At 34.1% G+C, this 20,969-nt stretch overlaps 1 protein-coding gene across 1 annotated transcript in view; it reads right to left on the reverse strand.

Annotated features, from left to right (window-relative positions):
- The window catches only part of LOC126830210 (leucine-rich repeat protein lrrA), a 57,733-nt gene extending 41,403 nt beyond the window's left edge, over window positions 1–16,330 (reverse strand). Inside the window, exon 1 of the mRNA XM_050560550.1 lies at window positions 16,225–16,330. The gene's annotated coding sequence lies outside the window, so the exon portion shown is untranslated. The remainder of the gene's footprint in view (window positions 1–16,224) is intronic.
- Window positions 16,331–20,969: the final 4,639 nt, after the last annotated feature.

The raw sequence follows: 20,969 nt of genomic DNA on the forward strand, positions 1-20,969 counted from the left end.
GCTAAGGCTTTTTTGATATTTTACTTACAGACAAGGGAATTATATTTTCCAAATCCTTCAAGGAAAGCCCATAAAATGTAGACAGTAGAATTTTGATTTAGGTCAACTGGTGGACGCCATTTTGAATTGAAAATGAAAAATAGTGAAAAATCCACATTAATGGGCTTGAAAACCCACACAATTGGTGGTGACTTAGAGAATCTGTCTCCTATTACCGATTTAGATCCGATTAAAAAAAAGAGTTTTATCAAAAAAAACCCGATTTTCGGAATTTAATATTAGTTTTAATTAATTTTGAAATTGCAAATGCAAAGGGATTTTATCGCCTCTTTCGTATGTGATAGGTATTAGTACTATACACATTATCCTCAAAAGACAATTTTTTAAAATGACCGCAACGATGTTTGCGACACTTAAATCCGAAATCGCCTATTTTGACCTTTTTTGACTACTGAGGCATCCTTCCGGTGGTCAAAATCTCTGGAATTTCTAGCGGTTGGCTGCGCCGCGATGATATTTATCAAATATTAAAAGGAGAAAATGCTCAGATATCAAGAACTTTGGCTCAGATATCAAGCGGCTGGCTGCGCAGTGATGATATTTATCACATATTAAAAGGAGAAAATGCTCAGATATCAAGAACAACTAGAATTGCGCGCAATGCTGAAGGCTTTCACCGTGCCAAGGCGTCGCACGGTCTCCAGATGCATGACAAAAGACTATCCCCACCTCTCACCCCCTAAACAAACACACACTCCACCAACCCCCTAAATAAAAACACACATTTGCATAACTCAGATATTGACATGTTCTTTGCATGCGCATTACGATAGAAGGGAATCGAAAAATAAAGTTGATCTACGCGAAACGGAAAATAAACAATTGCGCGAAATGGACGAAAAGCAATGTCGCAATAGATATTAACATCAAAGTAAAATGAAATGGGGTTTAACACCATTCTGCTCGGAATGGACCATGAGGAATGTTTCGAACGTACAGCGGCGCTAGCCTACTCTTATATACAATTCCAACTGACAAGGGATCTTTTACAGTCACACCAATGTGTATGCGGGACTTCGGAATCGAGTTCATGTCAGCTACTGAAATATGTAAATGGTTCAAAAATTAAATATCGCCAATTTTCTGCTTTCGTGCACGTTAAAGATTTGACGTCACTAAACATGTAAAAGTTTACTATTAATTACAGAGTCCAGGATCAAACATGTTCGCGACTACTTTGTATTTTTTATATTTAATGATACTATCATATTTCATTATTTGTTAGCGTAGGAGATTGTCATTTATATATATATTAAACATGTATTATATGTCTTATTATAGAAGTCTATAGCGTTATGTTCTTTCGTAATCATTTGTTTAGTGGGGTTGGATGGCTGAATGGTAAGCACGTGCGTGCTTTATCATAAAGTCTGTCATTGAGTCTACTGGTGTGGTTTCAGCAGTAAAAAAGGGCACTGTCGAAAATTTGGGCAAAAATTGTATTTATAGCCTTCGAAACCAGTAATTTATTCAAATGAGTCATATTTGTTATTTGTTTAAAATTTTGATATTTGATTCAAATCAACTAATACAATGAACCCTTACGATCATATACATATCACAAAATGGTTTCTAACTTGTTCAGTTGCGGAGAAATAGGCAATTTTCAACAGGTCACTTTTTAAGGTTTTTTGTCAATAAAAGTGTCAATTATTATTCGATTTTCATGAAATTTTCACTGTGTGATACATAATGCCATTTACGATTTCATACAAGTAATTTAAGATTTTCATTATCACCGGAAGTAACGTCATTTTGGCAAAAACTGTATTTTTAGCCTTCAAAACAGATATTTTATTCAAATGAATCAGATTTGTAATGTTTTTAAAATTATGATATTTGATTCCAATCAACAAATAGAATGAACTCATTCGATCATACAGATACCTCAAAATGGTTTCTAACTTGTACGGTTGCAGAGAAATAGGCGGTTTTCTACAAGTCATTTTTCTAGGTTTTTGGTCTATAAAGGTGGCAATTATTATAGGATTTACATAAAATTTTCACCATGTGATGATGCTATTTCTGATTTCATAAACCAATTTAACATTTTCATTATCACCGGAAGTAATGTAATTTTGACAGGATCACTGACATGTAGCAAATGAATTGATTGCTGGATTTGGTTGTTTCTGCGTCCATTTTATTTCATGTGTGCAATGCTTATGTGGAAACCTGTTTAACGGTTTCATTGGTACCGGAAGTGACATAAGTTCAAGGGTAACGTGGCACCGGTGAAACCCATCATTACTGCTTCGCAGTTCTAGTTCTTATTATTATTCTTATTATTATTATTATTTTTTTTTTTCCAATTTGATTGTATCTCAGAAACTACTTGTCGGATTGATTCGATGTCTTCGGTTTTACTGGAAAAGTGGGTGTGACTTAGAGATTAAAGCTATTTCGAACGTTCTGCGACAATGCGAAATGTCCGAAATCGTCGAATTTGTCGATTTTTGAAATATTGCCGTAATATTAACAATAATCGTCGGATTTTAACATTGGATACATTTTGACATAGCCAGAGACAAGGCACATAGCCACGGTTCTTTAGATTTTTGATTTTCCACGAATCGTCGGAGATATTAGGCGCCAAATTTTGAAAATTTAAATTTTTACAAAAACTTTTTTATTCATGAATATTTTAATGTGGTATTTTACCCAGGGTTAAAGAGTCATCTGATTTGACCAAAAATGGCACCATTTTTTGTCATCGTAAATTTCCTTGACCCCCATTGGCTAATTCAGTTTTTCAGTCCTGGATAAAACAAAGTTCATATGCTCCGTAATCCAAAATGTCATTTTTTTTGTTACCGGTAAAGTTACCTTTCGGCAACGGAAGTGACGTAAATTTAGCAAAAACTACAATTTTGACAGTTCGGTACCACTTTTTGAAAGCAAATATTATTTTTTTCAAATCTGGTATGACTGAAAGTGTGTGCCCTGTAAAGGCGCAGAAAACATCGGGCTCAGTTTTTTTAATTTCGATTTCGTTTTCGGGTCATTTTGATTTAAAGGTGAAAAAAGGTGAAAAAATGAGCTATTTACAACCCATTCAGGCTTTTCATATTTTAAAATATTTCTTCGCAACTTTCATAAACTTGTAGCATTAATTCATACGAAGAGAATCTATCTCAAAATTAGTTTGTAATATGAGCAGTTGCCGAGAAATGGTCAATTTTGCATGAGTCACTCTTTACGCTATTGTGTCTGTAAAAGAGTCAATTATTATTCGATTTTCATAAAAGTGACACCATTTGATGCATAATGGCAATTGTGACTAGTTCAACTCAATTTAACATTTTCCATGTCCCCGGAAATGACGAAATTTGGGTAAAAACTGTATTTATAGCCTTAGAAACAAATAATTTATTGAAATGAGTCGTATTTGTTGTTTGTTTAATATTTTGATATTTGATTCTAATCAACTAATAGATTGAACCCATACGATCATATAGGTATCACAAAATGGTTTCTAACTTGTTCAGTTGTAGAGAAATAGGTAATTTTCAACAGGTCACTTTTCAAGGTTTTTTGTCCATAAAAGTGTCAATTATTATTCGATTTTCATGAAATTTTCACTGTGTGATACCTAATGCCATTTACGATTTCATACAAGTAATTTAAGATTTTCATTATCACCGGAAGTAACGTCATTTTGGCAAAAACTGTATTTTTAGCTTTCAAAACAGATATTTTATTCAAATGAGTCTGAGTTGTTATGTTTTTAAAATTATGATATTTGATTCCAATCAACAAATAGAATAAACCCATACGATCATACAGATTCCAGAAAATGGTTTCTAACTTGTATGGTTGCAGAGGAATTGACGGTTTTCTACAAGTCACTTTTTAAGGTTTTTGGTCTATAAAAGTGGCAATTATTATTCGATTTACATAAAATTTTCACCATGTGATGCCTTATGCCATTTTTGATTTCATAAAACTAATTGAATATTTTCATTATCACCGGAAGTACTGTACACTTACATGTAACAAATATATAAAATGAATTGATATTGCTGGATTTGGTTGATTCGGCGTCCATTTTATTTGATGTGTGCAATGATGAGGTGGAAACCTGTTTAATGGTTTCATTGGTACCGGAAGTGACATATGTTTAGGGTAACGTGGCACCGGTGAAACCCGTCATTACTGCATCGCAGTTCTAGTTATTATTAGGGTTTCACACTGCGTAGCTTGTGTGAAACACTATTGTTTTTGTTAAAATTATTAGGGTTTCACACTGCGTAGCTTGTGTGAAACACTATTGTTTTTGTTAAAATTATTATTCTTATTATTATTATTCTTCTTTTGTTTTGAGTAGATCTCAGCAACTGATTGTCGGATCGTTACGATTTCTTCGATTTTATCGGAAAAGTGGGTGTGACTTAGAGGATAAAGCTATTTTGAACGTTCTGCGACAATGCGAAATGTCCGAAATCACCGAAGCTATCGTTTTTAGAAATATTGCAGTAATTTTAACAATAATCATTGGATTTTAACTTTCGATGCATTTTGGCATAGCCGGAGACGGGGCACATAGCTACGCTACTTTTGATTTTTGATTTTCGGCAAATCTTCGCAGATATTAGGCGCTAAATTTAGAAAATTTAAATTTTTACAAAAAACTTTTTTATTTATGAATATTTTTTAGTCGTGTTTTACACAAATATAACGAGTCCTGTGACTTGGGCAAAAATGTGAAAATTTTTTGTCTCGGTAATTTTCCTTGGCCCCCATTGGCTAATTCAGTTTTTCAGTCCTAGATTTATTATTGATTGTTCGATTTGTATAAAACAAAGTTCATATGCTCCGTTGTCTCAATTGTCATTTTTTTTGTTACCAATAGTGTTATCTGTCGGCACCGGAAGTGGCGTAAATTGACAAAAAACTACAATTTTGACAGTTAGGTACCATTTTTCGAAAGCAAATAATATTTTTTTCAAATCTGGTATAACTGAAATTGTGCGCCCTTTAAAGGCGCACAAAATGTTGGGACCAGTTTTTTTAATTTCGATTCCGTTTTCGGGCTATTTCGATTGAAAGGTGAAAAAAGGTGTAAAATTAAGCTATTTACAACCCATCCAGCGTTTTCATATTTTAAAATATCACTTCGTAACTTTCATAAACTCGTAGCAATAATCTATACGGAGAGAATGTATGTGAAAATTAATTTGTAATATGCGCAGTTGCCGAGAAATGGGCAATTATGCATGAGTCACTTTTTACGCTAGTTTGCCTGTAAAAGAGTCAATTATTATTCGATTTTCATAAAAGTTACACCATTTGATGTGTAATGTCAATTTTAACTAGGTCAAACCAATTTAACATTTTCAATATCACCGGAAATGACGTAATTTGGGCAAAAATTGTATTTATAGCCTTCGAAACCAGTAATTTATTCAAATGAGTCATATTTGTTATTTGTTTAAAATTTTGATATTTGATTCAAATCAACTAATACAATGAACCCTTACGATTATATAGATATCACAAAATGGTTTCTAACTTGTTCAGTTGCGGAGAAATAGGCAATTTTCAACAGGTCACTTTTTAAGGTTTTTTGTCAATAAAAGTGTCAATTATTATTCGATTTTCATGAAATTTTCACTGTGTGATACATAATGCCATTTACGATTTCATACAAGTAATTTAAGATTTTCATTATCACCGGAAGTAACGTCATTTTGGCAAAAACTGTATTTTTAGCCTTCAAAACAGATATTTTATTCAAATGAATCAGATTTGTAATGTTTTTAAAATTATGATATTTGATTCCAATCAACAAATAGAATGAACTCATTCGATCATACAGATACCTCAAAATGGTTTCTAACTTGTACGGTTGCAGAGAAATAGGCGATTTTCTACAAGTCATTTTTCAAGGTTTTTGGTCTATAAAGGTGGCAATTATTATAGGATTTACATAAAATTTTCACCATGTGATGATGCTATTTCTGATTTCATAAACCAATTTAACATTTTCATTATCACCGGAAGTAATGTAATTTTGACAGGATCACTGACATGTAGCAAATGAATTGATTGCTGGATTTGGTTGTTTCTGCGTCCATTTTATTTCATGTGTGCAATGCTTATGTGGAAACCTACTTAACGGTTTCATTGGTACCGGAAGTGACATAAGTTCAAGGGTAACGTGGCACCGGTGAAACCCGTCATTACTGCTTCGCAGTTCTAGTTATACTTATTATTATTATTCTTCTTTTGTTTTGAGTAGATCTCAGCAACTGCTTGTCGGATCGTTACGATTTCTTCGGTTTTATCGGAAAAGTGGGTGTGACTTAGAGGATAAAGCTATTTTGAACGTTCTGCGACAATGCGAAATGTCCGAAATCACCGAAGCTATCGTTTTTAGAAATATTGCAGTAATTTTAACAATAATCATTGGATTTTAACTTTCGATGCATTTTGGCATAGCCGGAGACGGGGCACATAGCTACGCTACTTTTGATTTTTGATTTTCGGCAAATCTTCGCAGATATTAGGCGCTAAATTTAGAAAATTTAAATTTTTACAAAAAACTTTTTTATTTATGAATATTTTTTAGTCGTGTTTTACACAAATATAACGAGTCCTCTGACTTGGGCAAAAATGTGAAATTTTTTTGTCTCGGTAATTTTCCTTGGCCCCCATTGGCTAATTCAGTTTTTCAGTCCTAGATTAATTATTTATTGTTCGATTTGTATAAAACAAAGTTCATATGTCCGTTGTCTCAATTGTCATTTTTTTTGTTACCAATAGTGTTATCTGTCGGCACCGGAAGTGGCGTAAATTGACAAAAAACTACAATTTTGACAGTTAGGTACCATTTTTCGAAAGCAAATATTATTTTTTTCAAATCTGGTATAACTGAAATTGTGCGCCCTTTAAAGGCGCACAAAATGTTGGGACCAGTTTTTTTAATTTCGATTCCGTTTTCGGGCTATTTCGATTAAAAGGTGAAAAAAGGTGTAAAATTAAGCTATTTACAACCCATCCAGCGTTTTCATATTTTAAAATATTACTTCGTAACTTTCATAAACTCGTAGCAATAATCTATACGGAGAGAATGTATGTGAAAATTAATTTGTAATATGCGCAGTTGCCGAGAAATGGGCAATTTTGCATGAGTCACTTTTTACGCTAGTTTGCCTGTAAAAGAGTCAATTATTATTCGATTTTCATAAAAGTGACACCATTTGATGTGTAATGTCAATTTTAACTAGGTCAAACCAATTTAACATTTTCAATATCACCGGAAATGACGTAATTTGGGCAAAAATTGTATTTATAGCCTTCGAAACCAGTAATTTATTCAAATGAGTCATATTTGTTATTTGTTTAAAATTTTGATATTTGATTCAAATGAACTAATACAATGAACCCTTACGATCATATAGATATCACAAAATGGTTTCTAACTTGTTCAGTTGCGGAGAAATAGGCAATTTTCAACAGGTCACTTTTTAAGGTTTTTTGTCAATAAAAGTGTCAATTATTATTCGATTTTCATGAAATTTTCATTGTGTGATACCTAATGCCATTTACGATTTCATACAAGTAATTTAAGATTTTCATTATCACCGGAAGTAACGTCATTTTGGCAAAAACTGTATTTTTAGCCTTCAAAACAGATATTTTATTCAAATGAATCAGATTTGTAATGTTTTTAAAATTATGATATTTGATTCCAATCAACAAATAGAATGAACTCATTCGATCATACAGATACCTCAAAATGGTTTCTAACTTGTACGGTTGCAGAGAAATAGGCGATTTTCTACAAGTCATTTTTCAAGGTTTTTGGTCTATAAAGGTGGCAATTATTATAGGATTTACATAAAATTTTCAACATGTGATGATGCTATTTCTCATTTCATAAACCAATTTAACATTTTCATTATCACCGGAAGTAATGTAATTTTGACAGGATCACTGACATGTAGCAAATGAATTGGTTGCTGGATTTGGTTGTTTCTGTGTCCATTTTATTTCATGTGTGCAATGCTTATGTGGAAACCTGTTTAACGGTTTCATTGGTACCGGAAGTGACATAAGTTCAAGGGTAACGTGGCACCGGTGAAACCCGTCATTACTGCTTCGCAGTTCTAGTTATTATTATTATTATTATTATTTACCGCGGGAGCCTATTTCTCCATGATCGAAAACAGATATCGATCTAGGGTTCAATTTTCTCTCGGGAAACCATGTGGTGGTTACACGATAAAGTACTTTTGAAACTTCTGCGCAGACCGGAAGTGGCCGAATTTTGAACGGTAGCAATAAATCAAAAATCGGCCGTGGTTTCGCAAATTCTTTATCTACTTTAAAACAATTCACATTTTTGGAAACCCTGAATCTTTTCCGAGACAATGGCTATCTCACATTTTTCAATTTCGAACATTCATCTATGGCTTTTGTCGTTCGAAATTTGAACATTTAAATTTTTACAAAAAACTTTTTTATTAATGAATATTTTTTAGTCGTGTTTTACACAAAATTAACGAGTCATCTGACTTGGGCAAAAATGTGATTTTTTTTGTCTCAGTAATTTTCCTTAGCCGCCATTGGCTAATTCAGTTTTTCAGTCCTAGATTAATTATTTATTGCTCGATTTGTATAAAACAAAGTTCAAATACTCCATTGTCTCAATTGTCATTTTTTTTGTTACCAATAGAGTTATCTGTCCGCACTGGAAGTGGCTTAATTTTACCAAAAACTACAATTTTGACAGTTAGGTACCATTTTTCGAAAGCAAATATTACTTTTTTTAAAAACTGATATAACTAAAAGAGTGTGCCCTTTAAAGGCGCACAAAATGTTGGGAACAGTTTTTTTAATTTTGATTTCATTTTCGAGCAAATTCGATTAAGAGGTGAAAAAAGGTGTAAAATTGACCTATTTACAACCCATTCAGGCTTTTCAGATTTTCAGATATTTCTACGTAACTTTTATAAACTTGTAGCTATAATCTATACGAAGAAAATGTATGTTAAAATTAGTTTGTAATATAAGCAGTTACCTAGAAATGGGCAATTTTGCATAAATCACTATTTTCGTTATTTTGCCTGTAAAATAGTCAATTATTATTGGATTTTCACAAAAGTGACACCATTTGATTCAAAAAGCAAGTATGCGTCGTATCAAATTGATTACAATTTAAAATTGACACCGGCAGTGACGACATTTTGTCAAAAAGTGCATTTTTAACTTTTAAAATCAATATTTTTTTCAAACAAGAATTATTTAATATGTATTAATAATTTTAATTTTTTGTTTACATTCACATATTAATATAATCCATAAGGTCATATAGATTTCACAAAATTGTTTCTAACATGTTCAGTTGCGGAGAAATAGGCAATTTTCAACAGGTCACTTTTTAAGGTTTTTTGTCAATAAAAGTGTCAATTATTATTCGATTTTCATGAAATTTTCACTGTGTGATACATAATGCCATTTACGATTTCATACAAGTAATTTAAGATTTTCATTATCACCGGAAGTAACGTCATTTTGGCAAAAACTGTATTTTTAGCCTTCAAAACAGATATTTTATTCAAATGAATCAGATTTGTAATGTTTTTAAAATTATGATATTTGATTCCAATCAACAAATAGAATGAACTCATTCGATCATACAGATACCTCAAAATGGTTTCTAACTTGTACGGTTGCAGAGAAATAGGCGATTTTCTACAAGTCATTTTTCTAGGTTTTTGGTCTATAAAGGTGGCAATTATTATAGGATTTACATAAAATTTTCACCATGTGATGATGCTATTTCTGATTTCATAAACCAATTTAACATTTTCATTATCACCGGAAGTAATGTAATTTTGACAGGATCACTGACATGTAGCAAATGAATTGATTGCTGGATTTGGTTGTTTCTGCGTCCATTTTATTTCATGTGTGCAATGCTTATGTGGAAACCTGTTTAACGGTTTCATTGGTACCGGAAGTGACATAAGTTCAAGGGTAACGTGGCACCGGTGAAACCCGTCATTACTGCTTCGCAGTTCTAGTTATTATTATTATTATTTACCGCGGGAGCCTTTTTCTCCATGATCGAAAACAGATATCGATCTGGGGTTAAATTTTCTCTAGGGAAACCATGTGGTGGTTACTCGAAAAAGTATTTTTAGAACTTCTGCGCAGACCGGAAGTGGCCGAATTTTGAACGGTAGCAATAAATCAAAAATCGGCAGTGGTTTCGCCAATTCTTTACCTATTTTAAAACAATTCACATTTTTGGAACCCTGAATCTTTTCCGAGACAATGACTATCTTACATTTTTCAATTTCGAACATTCATCTATGGCTTTTGTCGTTCGAAATTTGAAAATACATTGTTTAGGAGACAATTTTTGTAATTTTTCAAAATTTTCAAATTTGACCTACATTTTTGCATACCTGAAGGCAATCCGATTCCAGGAATATAACTTTCATTCAGAGTTATCACCTTTTATTTTTCGAATTTTTTCGAATTTTCTGCCCAGTTTGTGTGCCCGGTTTCGTTTTACGGCCGAATTGACGTTTCTGAAACTTATGGAACATGAAGTTATAGTCCAAAACCAACTGATAAAACTATTTCGACAAGAATCCTTAAACCGGAAGTGGTCGAAAAAATATCCGATATTTTGAAGAAAACGCAAAAAATGGGTGCTTTTGGGAAAAACATGATTTCTTCACCCGATATCAACGGATTAAAGAAATTAAGGTATCGGTGGGTAGCCCGGGGATTTGACTATCATATGATACCAATTCCACACGAATCCTATGAGAGGGCAGCAAAATATGACATGCTGAAAATCAAGTATTTTCTGATTTGGAGCGTTTTTGGACGCCTGTATCTCGAAAACGGCTCCAAGGATTTTTCTTAAACTTTTCCTATCGAGAGTCCCTTCGGTAGTCTTGTGCATGAATCCATCCAATAAGACATTGAAATGTCTGGAATAGGTAAAATAACGTACTGAAAATCGAAAAAAGTTGAAAAATCGTGAAATTTTGGAAAATGCTCTTTTACTTTATTATTTAAACATTTTTTTACAAAAAAGTTACACATTCAGATAGCTGACCTAATACGATTCTAACGATGTATAATATGTATTGAAATATTTAAATTTAATTTTCGATATATTGACATTTTTGCATTTTTGGCACTATTGAACATAGGATTTCCCAGGGACATTTTATCTGATCAGACAATGTAATATATCATTACATAGCCCTGTGCCTATTTGATAAGCCAATCCGGTTATTAAAACTATCCCGACAATAATCTCCATACCGGAAGTATTCAAAAAATGAAGTAAAAAAGGTTTAAAAAAATAGCGCTCTTGCGAAAAACTTGATTTCTCCATCAGATGTTAGCGGACCAAAAGAACTAAAGTATCGCTGGATAGCGCCATTAATGGACTATCATATGACATCTGAATGATACGATTTAGATGACTAGAAAATAAATTATGGTACGCCGAAAATCTAGTATTTTCCGTTTTGGAGCATTTTGAGACGCCATTTTCTCGAAAACAAAAACTAAGTTTTTTCTTAAACTTTTTTTACTCAGAGTCGTATCGGTGGACTATGGCGTGAGTCCAAAAATAAAAGCATTGAAATAATATAAGTGGTCCAAAAAGAACCTCAATCTTGGAAAAAAGTTGAAAAATCCTTAAATTACTGAAAATGATCTTCTAATTTTCTTTCTTTGGAAAACAGCTGAATGGATTATTCTGAAACTTCTTGTACAGAAGACAAGGTAACCAAACAACTTGTTAAAGCTATCCCGACAGTGATCCAAAAACCGGATATTTTGAAAAAAAAAAACGTAAAAAGTAAAAAAAAGGGCGATCTTGCGAAAAAAGTGATTACTACGTAAGATTTCAAAACAACTAAAGTGTCATTGGATAGCCGGAACAATGGACGATCGTATGGCATCTAAATGGTAAAAATTCGCTGGTTAGGCAATATATAATGGGACGCTGCAAATCTATTATTTTCAATTTTGGGGGCAATTCAATACTTTCATCCCGAAAACTTCTCTTTGTTCCTTTCTTAAACTTCTGTTACTTAGAGTCCTAACGGTGGTCTAGGGCGTGAATCCAAATTTATAAGCCTCAATATATACTGAGCGGCATGGAAAACGCATCACTTAGTTTTTCGTATAACAAAATGATCCTGTAAACATTATCTTATTTATTTTGCTTCTTATTGTGAACAATATTCAAATGGGAACACATCAATAACAACACATTTGTACACTTATGGATGTTTAATCTGTAATCATCGGTACAAAGTCAGAGGGGTCAAAACGACACAGATGTCAGTAGCGCGTGTGTCCTCCAAGTGCTCTTACGCACGCTGTGCAGCGACGTCGCATGGAATTTACCAATGTTTGAAAGAAGTCCTGGGAGAAATTGTTCCATTCTTGGACAAGAGCAGCTTCTAAAGCAGCATTGGTGTGCATCTGTGGTCTCCGATACAGACGGCGTCCAATCCCATCCCAGACATGTTCTATCAGTGCCATGTCCAGTCCAAGACATAGATGTTGTTAGCAGCCAGGTCGTCCATACTAAAACGGGCGGTATGCGGACGTGCATTATCCTGTTGGAACTGCTGAAGTTGTGGGTGCGCTCGAAACATCGGAACAACAATTGGTTGCAAGACATCATCACGGTAGGCTACAGCATTAACGCGACCCCTGCAAATGTGTAGGGCGGTCTGGTGATGAAATGTGAAGCCTCCCCACACCATTACACTTCCCCCACCCCATCGATTCGTTTTGAAGACGCAGCAGTCTGCAAGACGTTCCCCAAGACGTCTCCACACACGTTGACGGCCATCAGCGTGACAAAGATGAAAGCGACTCTCATCACTGAAGAGCACACTTTGCCAGTCTACTCTTCTCCATGTCTGGTGTCCTTGAGCCCATATCAAACGCCGCTGACGGTGATGATCCCTGAGGATAGCTCCAACATAAGGTCGTCGTGCACGGAGTCCTACTTCTCTTAGACGACGTCTTACGGTGTTGGCACTTACTGGTCCTTGTCTTCCGACGACTGCTGCACCTGTTCGAGTCGCTGGGCGGAATCTGTCACGCAGATGAGTGACCCGGATGTAGCGGTCTTGAGCCTGGGTTGTAACGCGTTGTGGACCAGGACGTTGACGGTCACGTGTTGATCCAGTAACTCGAACACGTTCCACCAACCTTACAATAGTGGACTGATGACAATTGAAGTGTCTGGCAATAGCACGTGTAGACATGCCAGCCCCGGACATTCCCGTGGCTTCATTCCGTTGATTTTCAGTAACTCTCGGCATCTCTAGCTCGATTCCTTCACACGTCCAACAACAAATTACGACAGATTGACGTTTCACAGTTCATGTACTGCACATTAAGTTGAAAACATGCTTTTAAAGGGCTCACACACAATGCTGCACGTGAATATTGGGTTTTTAATGTGCATCTCGTGCAATTTTTCTTCGTGCACACGGGCCGATATTTTTTGCGTTTGGGAGCATTGTGTGCAACAATAGTTCATATTATTGCATAATATTAAACATAGAAAACCACCTAGTAATAAAATATTTGGGAAAAAAAGTGATGCGTTTTCCATGGCGCTCAGTATAGTATAAATGGTCCAAAAAGAGTCACAATCTTTGAAAAAAGTTGAAAAATTGTTATATCTTCTTCTAGAGGTCTAATGGTGTAAAGGAGATAACACATTAGTATCAGACTACCAATTATTTACTAAATATTGTTAAATATCTTCTAATTTTCCTTACTTTTAAAAACTCTCCAATGGATCTTTCTGAAACTTTTGGTACAGGAAGTTAAGTTCCCATACAACGTCTTAAATCTATCCCGACAATGATCCGTAAATATTCGATATTTAAAAAAAACCAGTAAAAATCGGTGCTCTTGAAAAAATCTTGATTTCACCGTCGGGTGTGACCGCATCAAAACATCTAAAGTAACGTTTGGTAGCTCGATGAATGGGCTATTGTATGACAAACTTCCTGTCTGATTCCTAAAAGCCGGTTCAGTGCTGATTGCAGGTCTAGTATTATTATTATTATTACATACTATAATACTTTAGGTGTATTCAACTAAGTATGGGTTGTATATATTGTATATACTGCTTTTCATTATTAGTACATAATTTGTATTGTAAATAGGGATAGGGGTCTGACATAGGCATTTTGCCTGTTCTCCAATTTCCCATTCATTTATAGTGAATAAAATATGTTTATAAAAATTATAGCGAAGGGAGAAGACGACCCACGCCCTCTTCTCGCGACAGCGAATTTTAACACCGTGGGTTTAAGTGACTTTTTTTTATATACAAGAACTGTTTTATGTTTTATCCTTTTTTTAAGTACTCCTTCATATGTAAATAATCTTAATTAAATCAACCTGTCCATAAATTATTATGTATTGAACGTTAAATACACAACAACATTTTACTATGTAACACAATTCTGCTGTAAACTGTCAAACTACGCGTCTTTCATGGCGAAATTATGAACACGAGTGGCAAATTGCAAAAATTATATGACAAACAAGGAAACCGAACTCCCATTTTCCTTGCATCTTATCATCTTATGCTTCATAACCACATAGGCCAAATAACCATCGTCATAATGAGCTGTAAAATGACAGGTGTAGTGCGAGAGACGTTAAAGATAAATTATGGGAGATTAGATAAAGAGCTGGTAGTTCTCACTATAATAGTTAACAACTAGATAATGTAAAGGGAATTTGCTGAAAATGTCTGTCAAATTCATCCACCCTGAAGCGAGTATTTATAATGGGAGATTAGATAAAGGGCTGGTAGTTCTCACTATAATAGTTAACAACTAGATAATGTAAAGGGAATTTGCTGAAAATTTCTGTCAAATTGATCCACCCTGAAGCGAGTATTTAGCGATTGAATTTTGGGCCTAGCCTCGATCAACATTACTAAAGTCGGTACCGGTACGATAAAAACATAGTCTCGATTGTCCATTTGTTATTTAATCACAAGCAGCAGACCGGGTTCTAATCCAGTAAATATCGCAGGCTAGCGATTCCATCAAGAGTTAATTATGGTCTGGATAAGTTAATTAATGTCTAATTGATAATTTAGATAACATTTCAGACCTAAAGAAAGACCTGCAATTGGCAGATTTAGCTCTTGCATAATGTACGTTTAATTTATTTTTTTAAATGCCCCCCTCTGATTCCCGCCGAAGGGCAAGTGATCATAAAATTAATGAAATTAAATGCCTCGTTTTGCCCTGTGCCTAAATTGGCTTAAAAAAAACTTTTTATGGTAATTTGGATGATTTATTATTATTGCAATGTCAAATTACATATATTAGTTCTATGAAATTTGGGTGTTTTCATTTAACAATTTTAACAAATATGCTTTTGATATCCTTGATTGTTGATGGAAGATTTGCATAAAATGAAAATAAATCGGACGAGAGAGTCTACCTATAATACTAAATGATTATACAATGTAAACATTATATGAATGTTGATTTGACAGTCGATATACCCAACGTGCATAAGTTTGGATACCATTTACACTGTCCCATCAGAATACTGCCCTTTTAAATTCCACGATATACATGTAGTTAGTGTACACGAATATATTTGAAAAGTAAATGGTCGTGTCATTGTTACTAAGGTTTATGTTATATTTACCGATAGTTAAACGTGCATAAGTTTGAATACCATTTACAGTACACTGTCCCATCATAATACTGTCCTTTTTAATTCCACGATATACATGTAGTTAGTGTACACGAATATATTTGAAAAGTAAATGGTCGTGTCATTGTTACTAAGGTTTATGTTATATTTACCGATAGTTAAAACTGTTGTTAACGCATCGCCCACTGTCTTGATATTCCCTTTGTAAACATCTATCATAGAAACGGAAACTGATTTTTTAAATTTCACCAATGAATATTTCGACTTTCTATAAATAAATGTTATTGATCAATGTTCGTCTATCGAGCTTTTGCAAGAAACTTACATAACGTAAAATGCCATTTTCTTTTGTAATATAAATAAAACATATTATTTCGCTATATCATAATGCGGGCAGCATGATCATATGTACCGAAACGGGGTATCAAATATATATTTATATGAATACAATTGTCTTACCTGTACTGTATATGCCCAAAAAGCTTATTATAGGCAAATTGTCCTTCCTAGTAACACCTAGTTTCTAGCTGGCAGTCATATACGATCCGCGCGCTAACCCGTCGTGACGCGTTTGCACAAGATCTAAGCAGACGACAATCAGATATACACATGGGAGGAAAGGGAATGGGTTCTTTTTAGCCATCACGAGAGAGAGGGAGAGAGAGAGAGAGAGAGAAATGGGGTTTAACGTCCACTCGTCACAAACTAGGTCATTTCGAGACTAACATATGGTTCAATTTTATTTCAATAATTCGTTTGTGCGTAGGGGTCTTTAGCAGTGGGAGGAAACCGGAGAACCCGGGGAAAATCCACGAGGTTGGACAGGCACCCTACTCCTTGTCACGTACAACCGGGGATTCGAAACCACGCCAGTTGACTCAATGACAGACCTTATGATACAGCGCGCACGTGCTAACCATTCGGCCATCCAACCCTCTTTAGTGTATGGATAACTAATTACCACAATAATACATATATATCTATAATAAGTGGAACACCATTTCACACAGCTATAGATTATTGACTGATATTTCCTTCTGTACAACTAATGATTTTTTACTTGGTTAGGTTACTAACGTTGTATGGCCACTCAGTTACCACTTAAATAATAATTGTCAATTTTTTTATTGATGATCAGTAGAATACAGTATACTATTACACATGTCAAAGGGATTTACGCACGCTTTCCACAGATTGATAATGGTAATTAGTCCCTTTTGAAGTTTTAATTGAAATAAAGGCATTGATTTAATTAGGGCTTGTCATTGATTTATCATGTTGCCATGCGTGATTGCTCAGGTTTTTAAAGGTGTTGTGTATTTTGACTTGTTTACCCTAGTAACGACACATGTTTACCAGTGAGTGAAATGAGAGACACACAAGAGTGAATATAAATCTGTTATTAGCTATTCTTAACACCTTATTTGACATCTGACGGGATATTCGAACATTTGTTTTTTTCTTGATTTACCAGACATATGTACTTAAATTCGCAAATTGTTATATATTAATTGTTTGCCTACGTGAACATATAACGGGGGCATTAGGCAGACCATAAACACATATATATATATATAGCCATTAAGCAGACCGATGAATTAGGCAGACAAAAACCGATCTGCCTAATATTTTAACTGATGAATTTTACAAGCTAAAAAGTGAGAAATCACATTTCTGTAGTTCGAATAGGTTTAAGTTGCCTCTCACAGTAATTTTGGGTATTTGGATTTAAAAAAAAAATCAATATAATTTATTGTTTTGACCTGAGTATATTTCTTTATCTATTATCTTTTGGTTTTAACGCTAAACTATGGTGGCTGATTGGTATCATGTCGTGATGTCGTGGTGTCGCCCTTCATAAGGCGACAACCCGACATCACGACATTATAACCCGACACAATGACAACCCGACATCACGACATAAAAATGTCGTATTGTCGCGTAAAAATGTCATGATGTCGTGATGTCGGGTTGTCGTAATCTCGGGTTGTCGACTTTATTTATCAATGTTGAAGCGGCCACGAGATCAAGTCAGCCTTCACTACCTCATCTTTAACTAAGAATACTTACCCTTCACTAACTGCGAATCAAACTGGCCCTCACCACCAAATTACGGGTCTTAATACGAAATTCCCGATATCATGTTACATATCACTGAAAAGCACGTTCACTGCTCTTTTCAAATATATAAATAATTTGCTGACACATTTATATTTACTTGCCTTGAGAGGTGATCAAAGACGAATGGTAAAAAAATCTATTAAATGATGGGGTTAGGGGTATTCAAAGTAAAAACTACGCGTCTTAATACAAAATTCCAGATATTATATTTACTTACCTTGAAAACTATCAAAGTTGGATAATACTGAACTCATTAAGTAATTAAGTGTGGGGGGGGGGGGTATTGAATGTCTTATTACGGGTTCTAATACGAAATTCCAGACATCATGCTATAATCAGTAGATAGCGCATTCACTGTTCTTCTCATATAGGGGGGGGGGGGGCAAATCGTTCGCATGTGCTAACCATTCGGCCATCCACCCCCCCCCCCCTTCAGTTAGTGAAGGGTAAGTATTCTTAGTGAAGGATGAGATAGTGAGGGCTGGCTTGATCTCGGCAAGGGACAGCACTCTATTATTCATGGCCGCTTCAACATTGATAAATAACGTCGACAACCCGACATCACGACACCACGACAACCCGACATCACGACATTTTTACGCGACAATACGACATTTTTACGCGACATCACGACATTCTTAATGTCGTGGTGTCGGGTGAAAATGTCGTAGTGTCGGGTTAAAAATGTCGTGGTGTCGGGTTATAATAATGTCGTGATGTCGGGTTGTCGCCTTATCAAGGGCGACACCACGACATCACGACATGATACCAATCAGCCACCATATATCAGAGATGTGCTCTAATCTTAATATAGACATTTAACCAATAATATTTTATGTTTCCTTTAAAGATAATAGATAACACTGATGAACCTGAAATAACAGGTAAGGATTATTGACTATTGATATATTAACTTAGTAAATATAATATAGTCTTGATTCATAGATCAAATGAAGTACCCACAGAATTAGGTATGTAGAAAACAGGTTCTCTCAGTTACTTATTTTAACAGTCTGATAATTTTAAAATGTACAGTGCATCGCATTGTACAGGTGGAGAATTTCATGAAATACGAATATATAAATATGTTTTCTTTAAACTTTTTTTTTAGATAATCAGTCACCTTCCAGCAGTAATGTCCAGAAAGAAGGTGGGAATTTTTTAGATAATGAGACACCTACCACAAGTGGTATAAATGTACAGATAGAAAATGGGATTTTTAATTTTTAACCAACCATGACTCTTGTATGGCATGAAATCTGACATCCCTTTATCTATATTCATGTAAATTAAAATTCCTAACAAACCATATCTCTTGTATGACTTCACTTTATGCATATTCATTGTTTAAAAAATTAAAATTTACCCTTTTCCAGGTATTAAACCAATGAGTTATTGGAAAGGTGACCAAAATAAAAAAAAAAATTATGTGCCATTTAATGTTAAGAAATGTGGGTTTTGTGACCTATTGTTTAAAGAAGAGGGTCCGGGATATTGGGGTGGGGTGGGGGGGGGGGGTAAATATGGGAATTATATTGGCTTTGTTGACCAAATGGGTTACACTGGTTACTGCAGCTACCACTGCCGAAGAATGCAGGAGCCAGAATGGTATGACAAGTATGAGTGATTGTCGATATTAATAGATGAATGTAAAAAGTGTAAATAGTTTGTATTTTATTGGTCAATTTTTTTTTCTTTCATATCATTTTTTATTCTATTTGTTCTTTGCGTGTAAAATATTTGTTTATTGTGCTAATCTATTACATGGTTCATTGAGAATCTTTGTTGACAGTTTTAATGAGGAGGCAGCTCAAAATCTATGTACCCTTTTGTGATCATTTTAAATTTCTCTTAAAAAAAACTTGTTTAAAAAGGCTTTTAATTAATCTTCTTTGTGATAATTATATGTTTAATTTTATGCATGAATTCCATTTTACTCAACTTTTATGTATTTTATTCACATTTTATGTTCTAATCCTATATCTATCTGTTTTGTCAATTATTTTTAATAAACTGTTACATTTATTGTAAAGTGTTGTTGCGCCCTTTTGTGGAAATGGCGCAATATAAATGCTTGTTAATAATAAAAAATAATAATAATAAACCCCCAAAACATTTGCAAAGATTTCTTCATCTTTAGTCCAAGCTACTGTAATGTATTCATAACCTTTTGTTTATGTTTTGTACAAAGGGCCTACTTACTTAAATATCATCCACTATTTATGTTTGTTTTATGTAATAAACATCTATCTATAAAACTGTCCATACAGTATCAAATCAGACTGCAGCTTATGGCACTCGACTCACAATAATTAATGAGAGGGATCACATAATTTCCAGTGGTTATTTGTAGATTCTTTTTTTTTTTTTTTTTGATGTTTTAACAATGTTTTAATAATTAACTGTTTTGCAGATTGAATATTGGAATATATGATTGGGATTTCTCTGTATCATTATTTTAATTTTGTACTTATTAAAATTTTTACAACTTCACAATATAGCCTATGTGTTTTATTACTCAAATACAAATCCTTTATCGTGCAAACAATGGTATCAACATCTGAAACTAAATCTGAAAGCACTCATTTCTTGAACATGAATATATATTTATCACCCCCTTCCATACAAAGAAAAGAAAGTGTAAATAAATACTCCTTGTAAATTTGGGTTTAAACATGCATGCAAATTACACAATGCATTGCATACCCTGCATTTATACAAGGGACAATTATTTTCTATTAAATTTTCGCATTGTGGACGGGAATATTCAATATTTATACCGAATAATAATACAGATAGTCAATTTGTATTTCTACTTTTTATTGAAATAAACAAACATTAGAAACTCGACGCCCTCTCCTGCCAGTAGTAATACTGTTGGTAGATAATATCTATTGGTAGATATTATAATAATAGAAATAGATTTGACCGTAAGAAAATCTTAGGGGTAATCATATCACGGGGAGTAAACACACACTGTGTCCAGGAGGCAGACCACCATTAATTTCCCCATTGACTTCAATGTTAATTCTGGCCTCTTTGCCCACCTCCAACTTTTCCCCAAATTTTCGTTGGGCTGAATG

Source organism: Patella vulgata, chromosome 1, assembly GCF_932274485.2.
Source record: "Patella vulgata chromosome 1, xgPatVulg1.2, whole genome shotgun sequence".
NCBI lineage: Eukaryota > Metazoa > Mollusca > Gastropoda > Patellidae > Patella > Patella vulgata.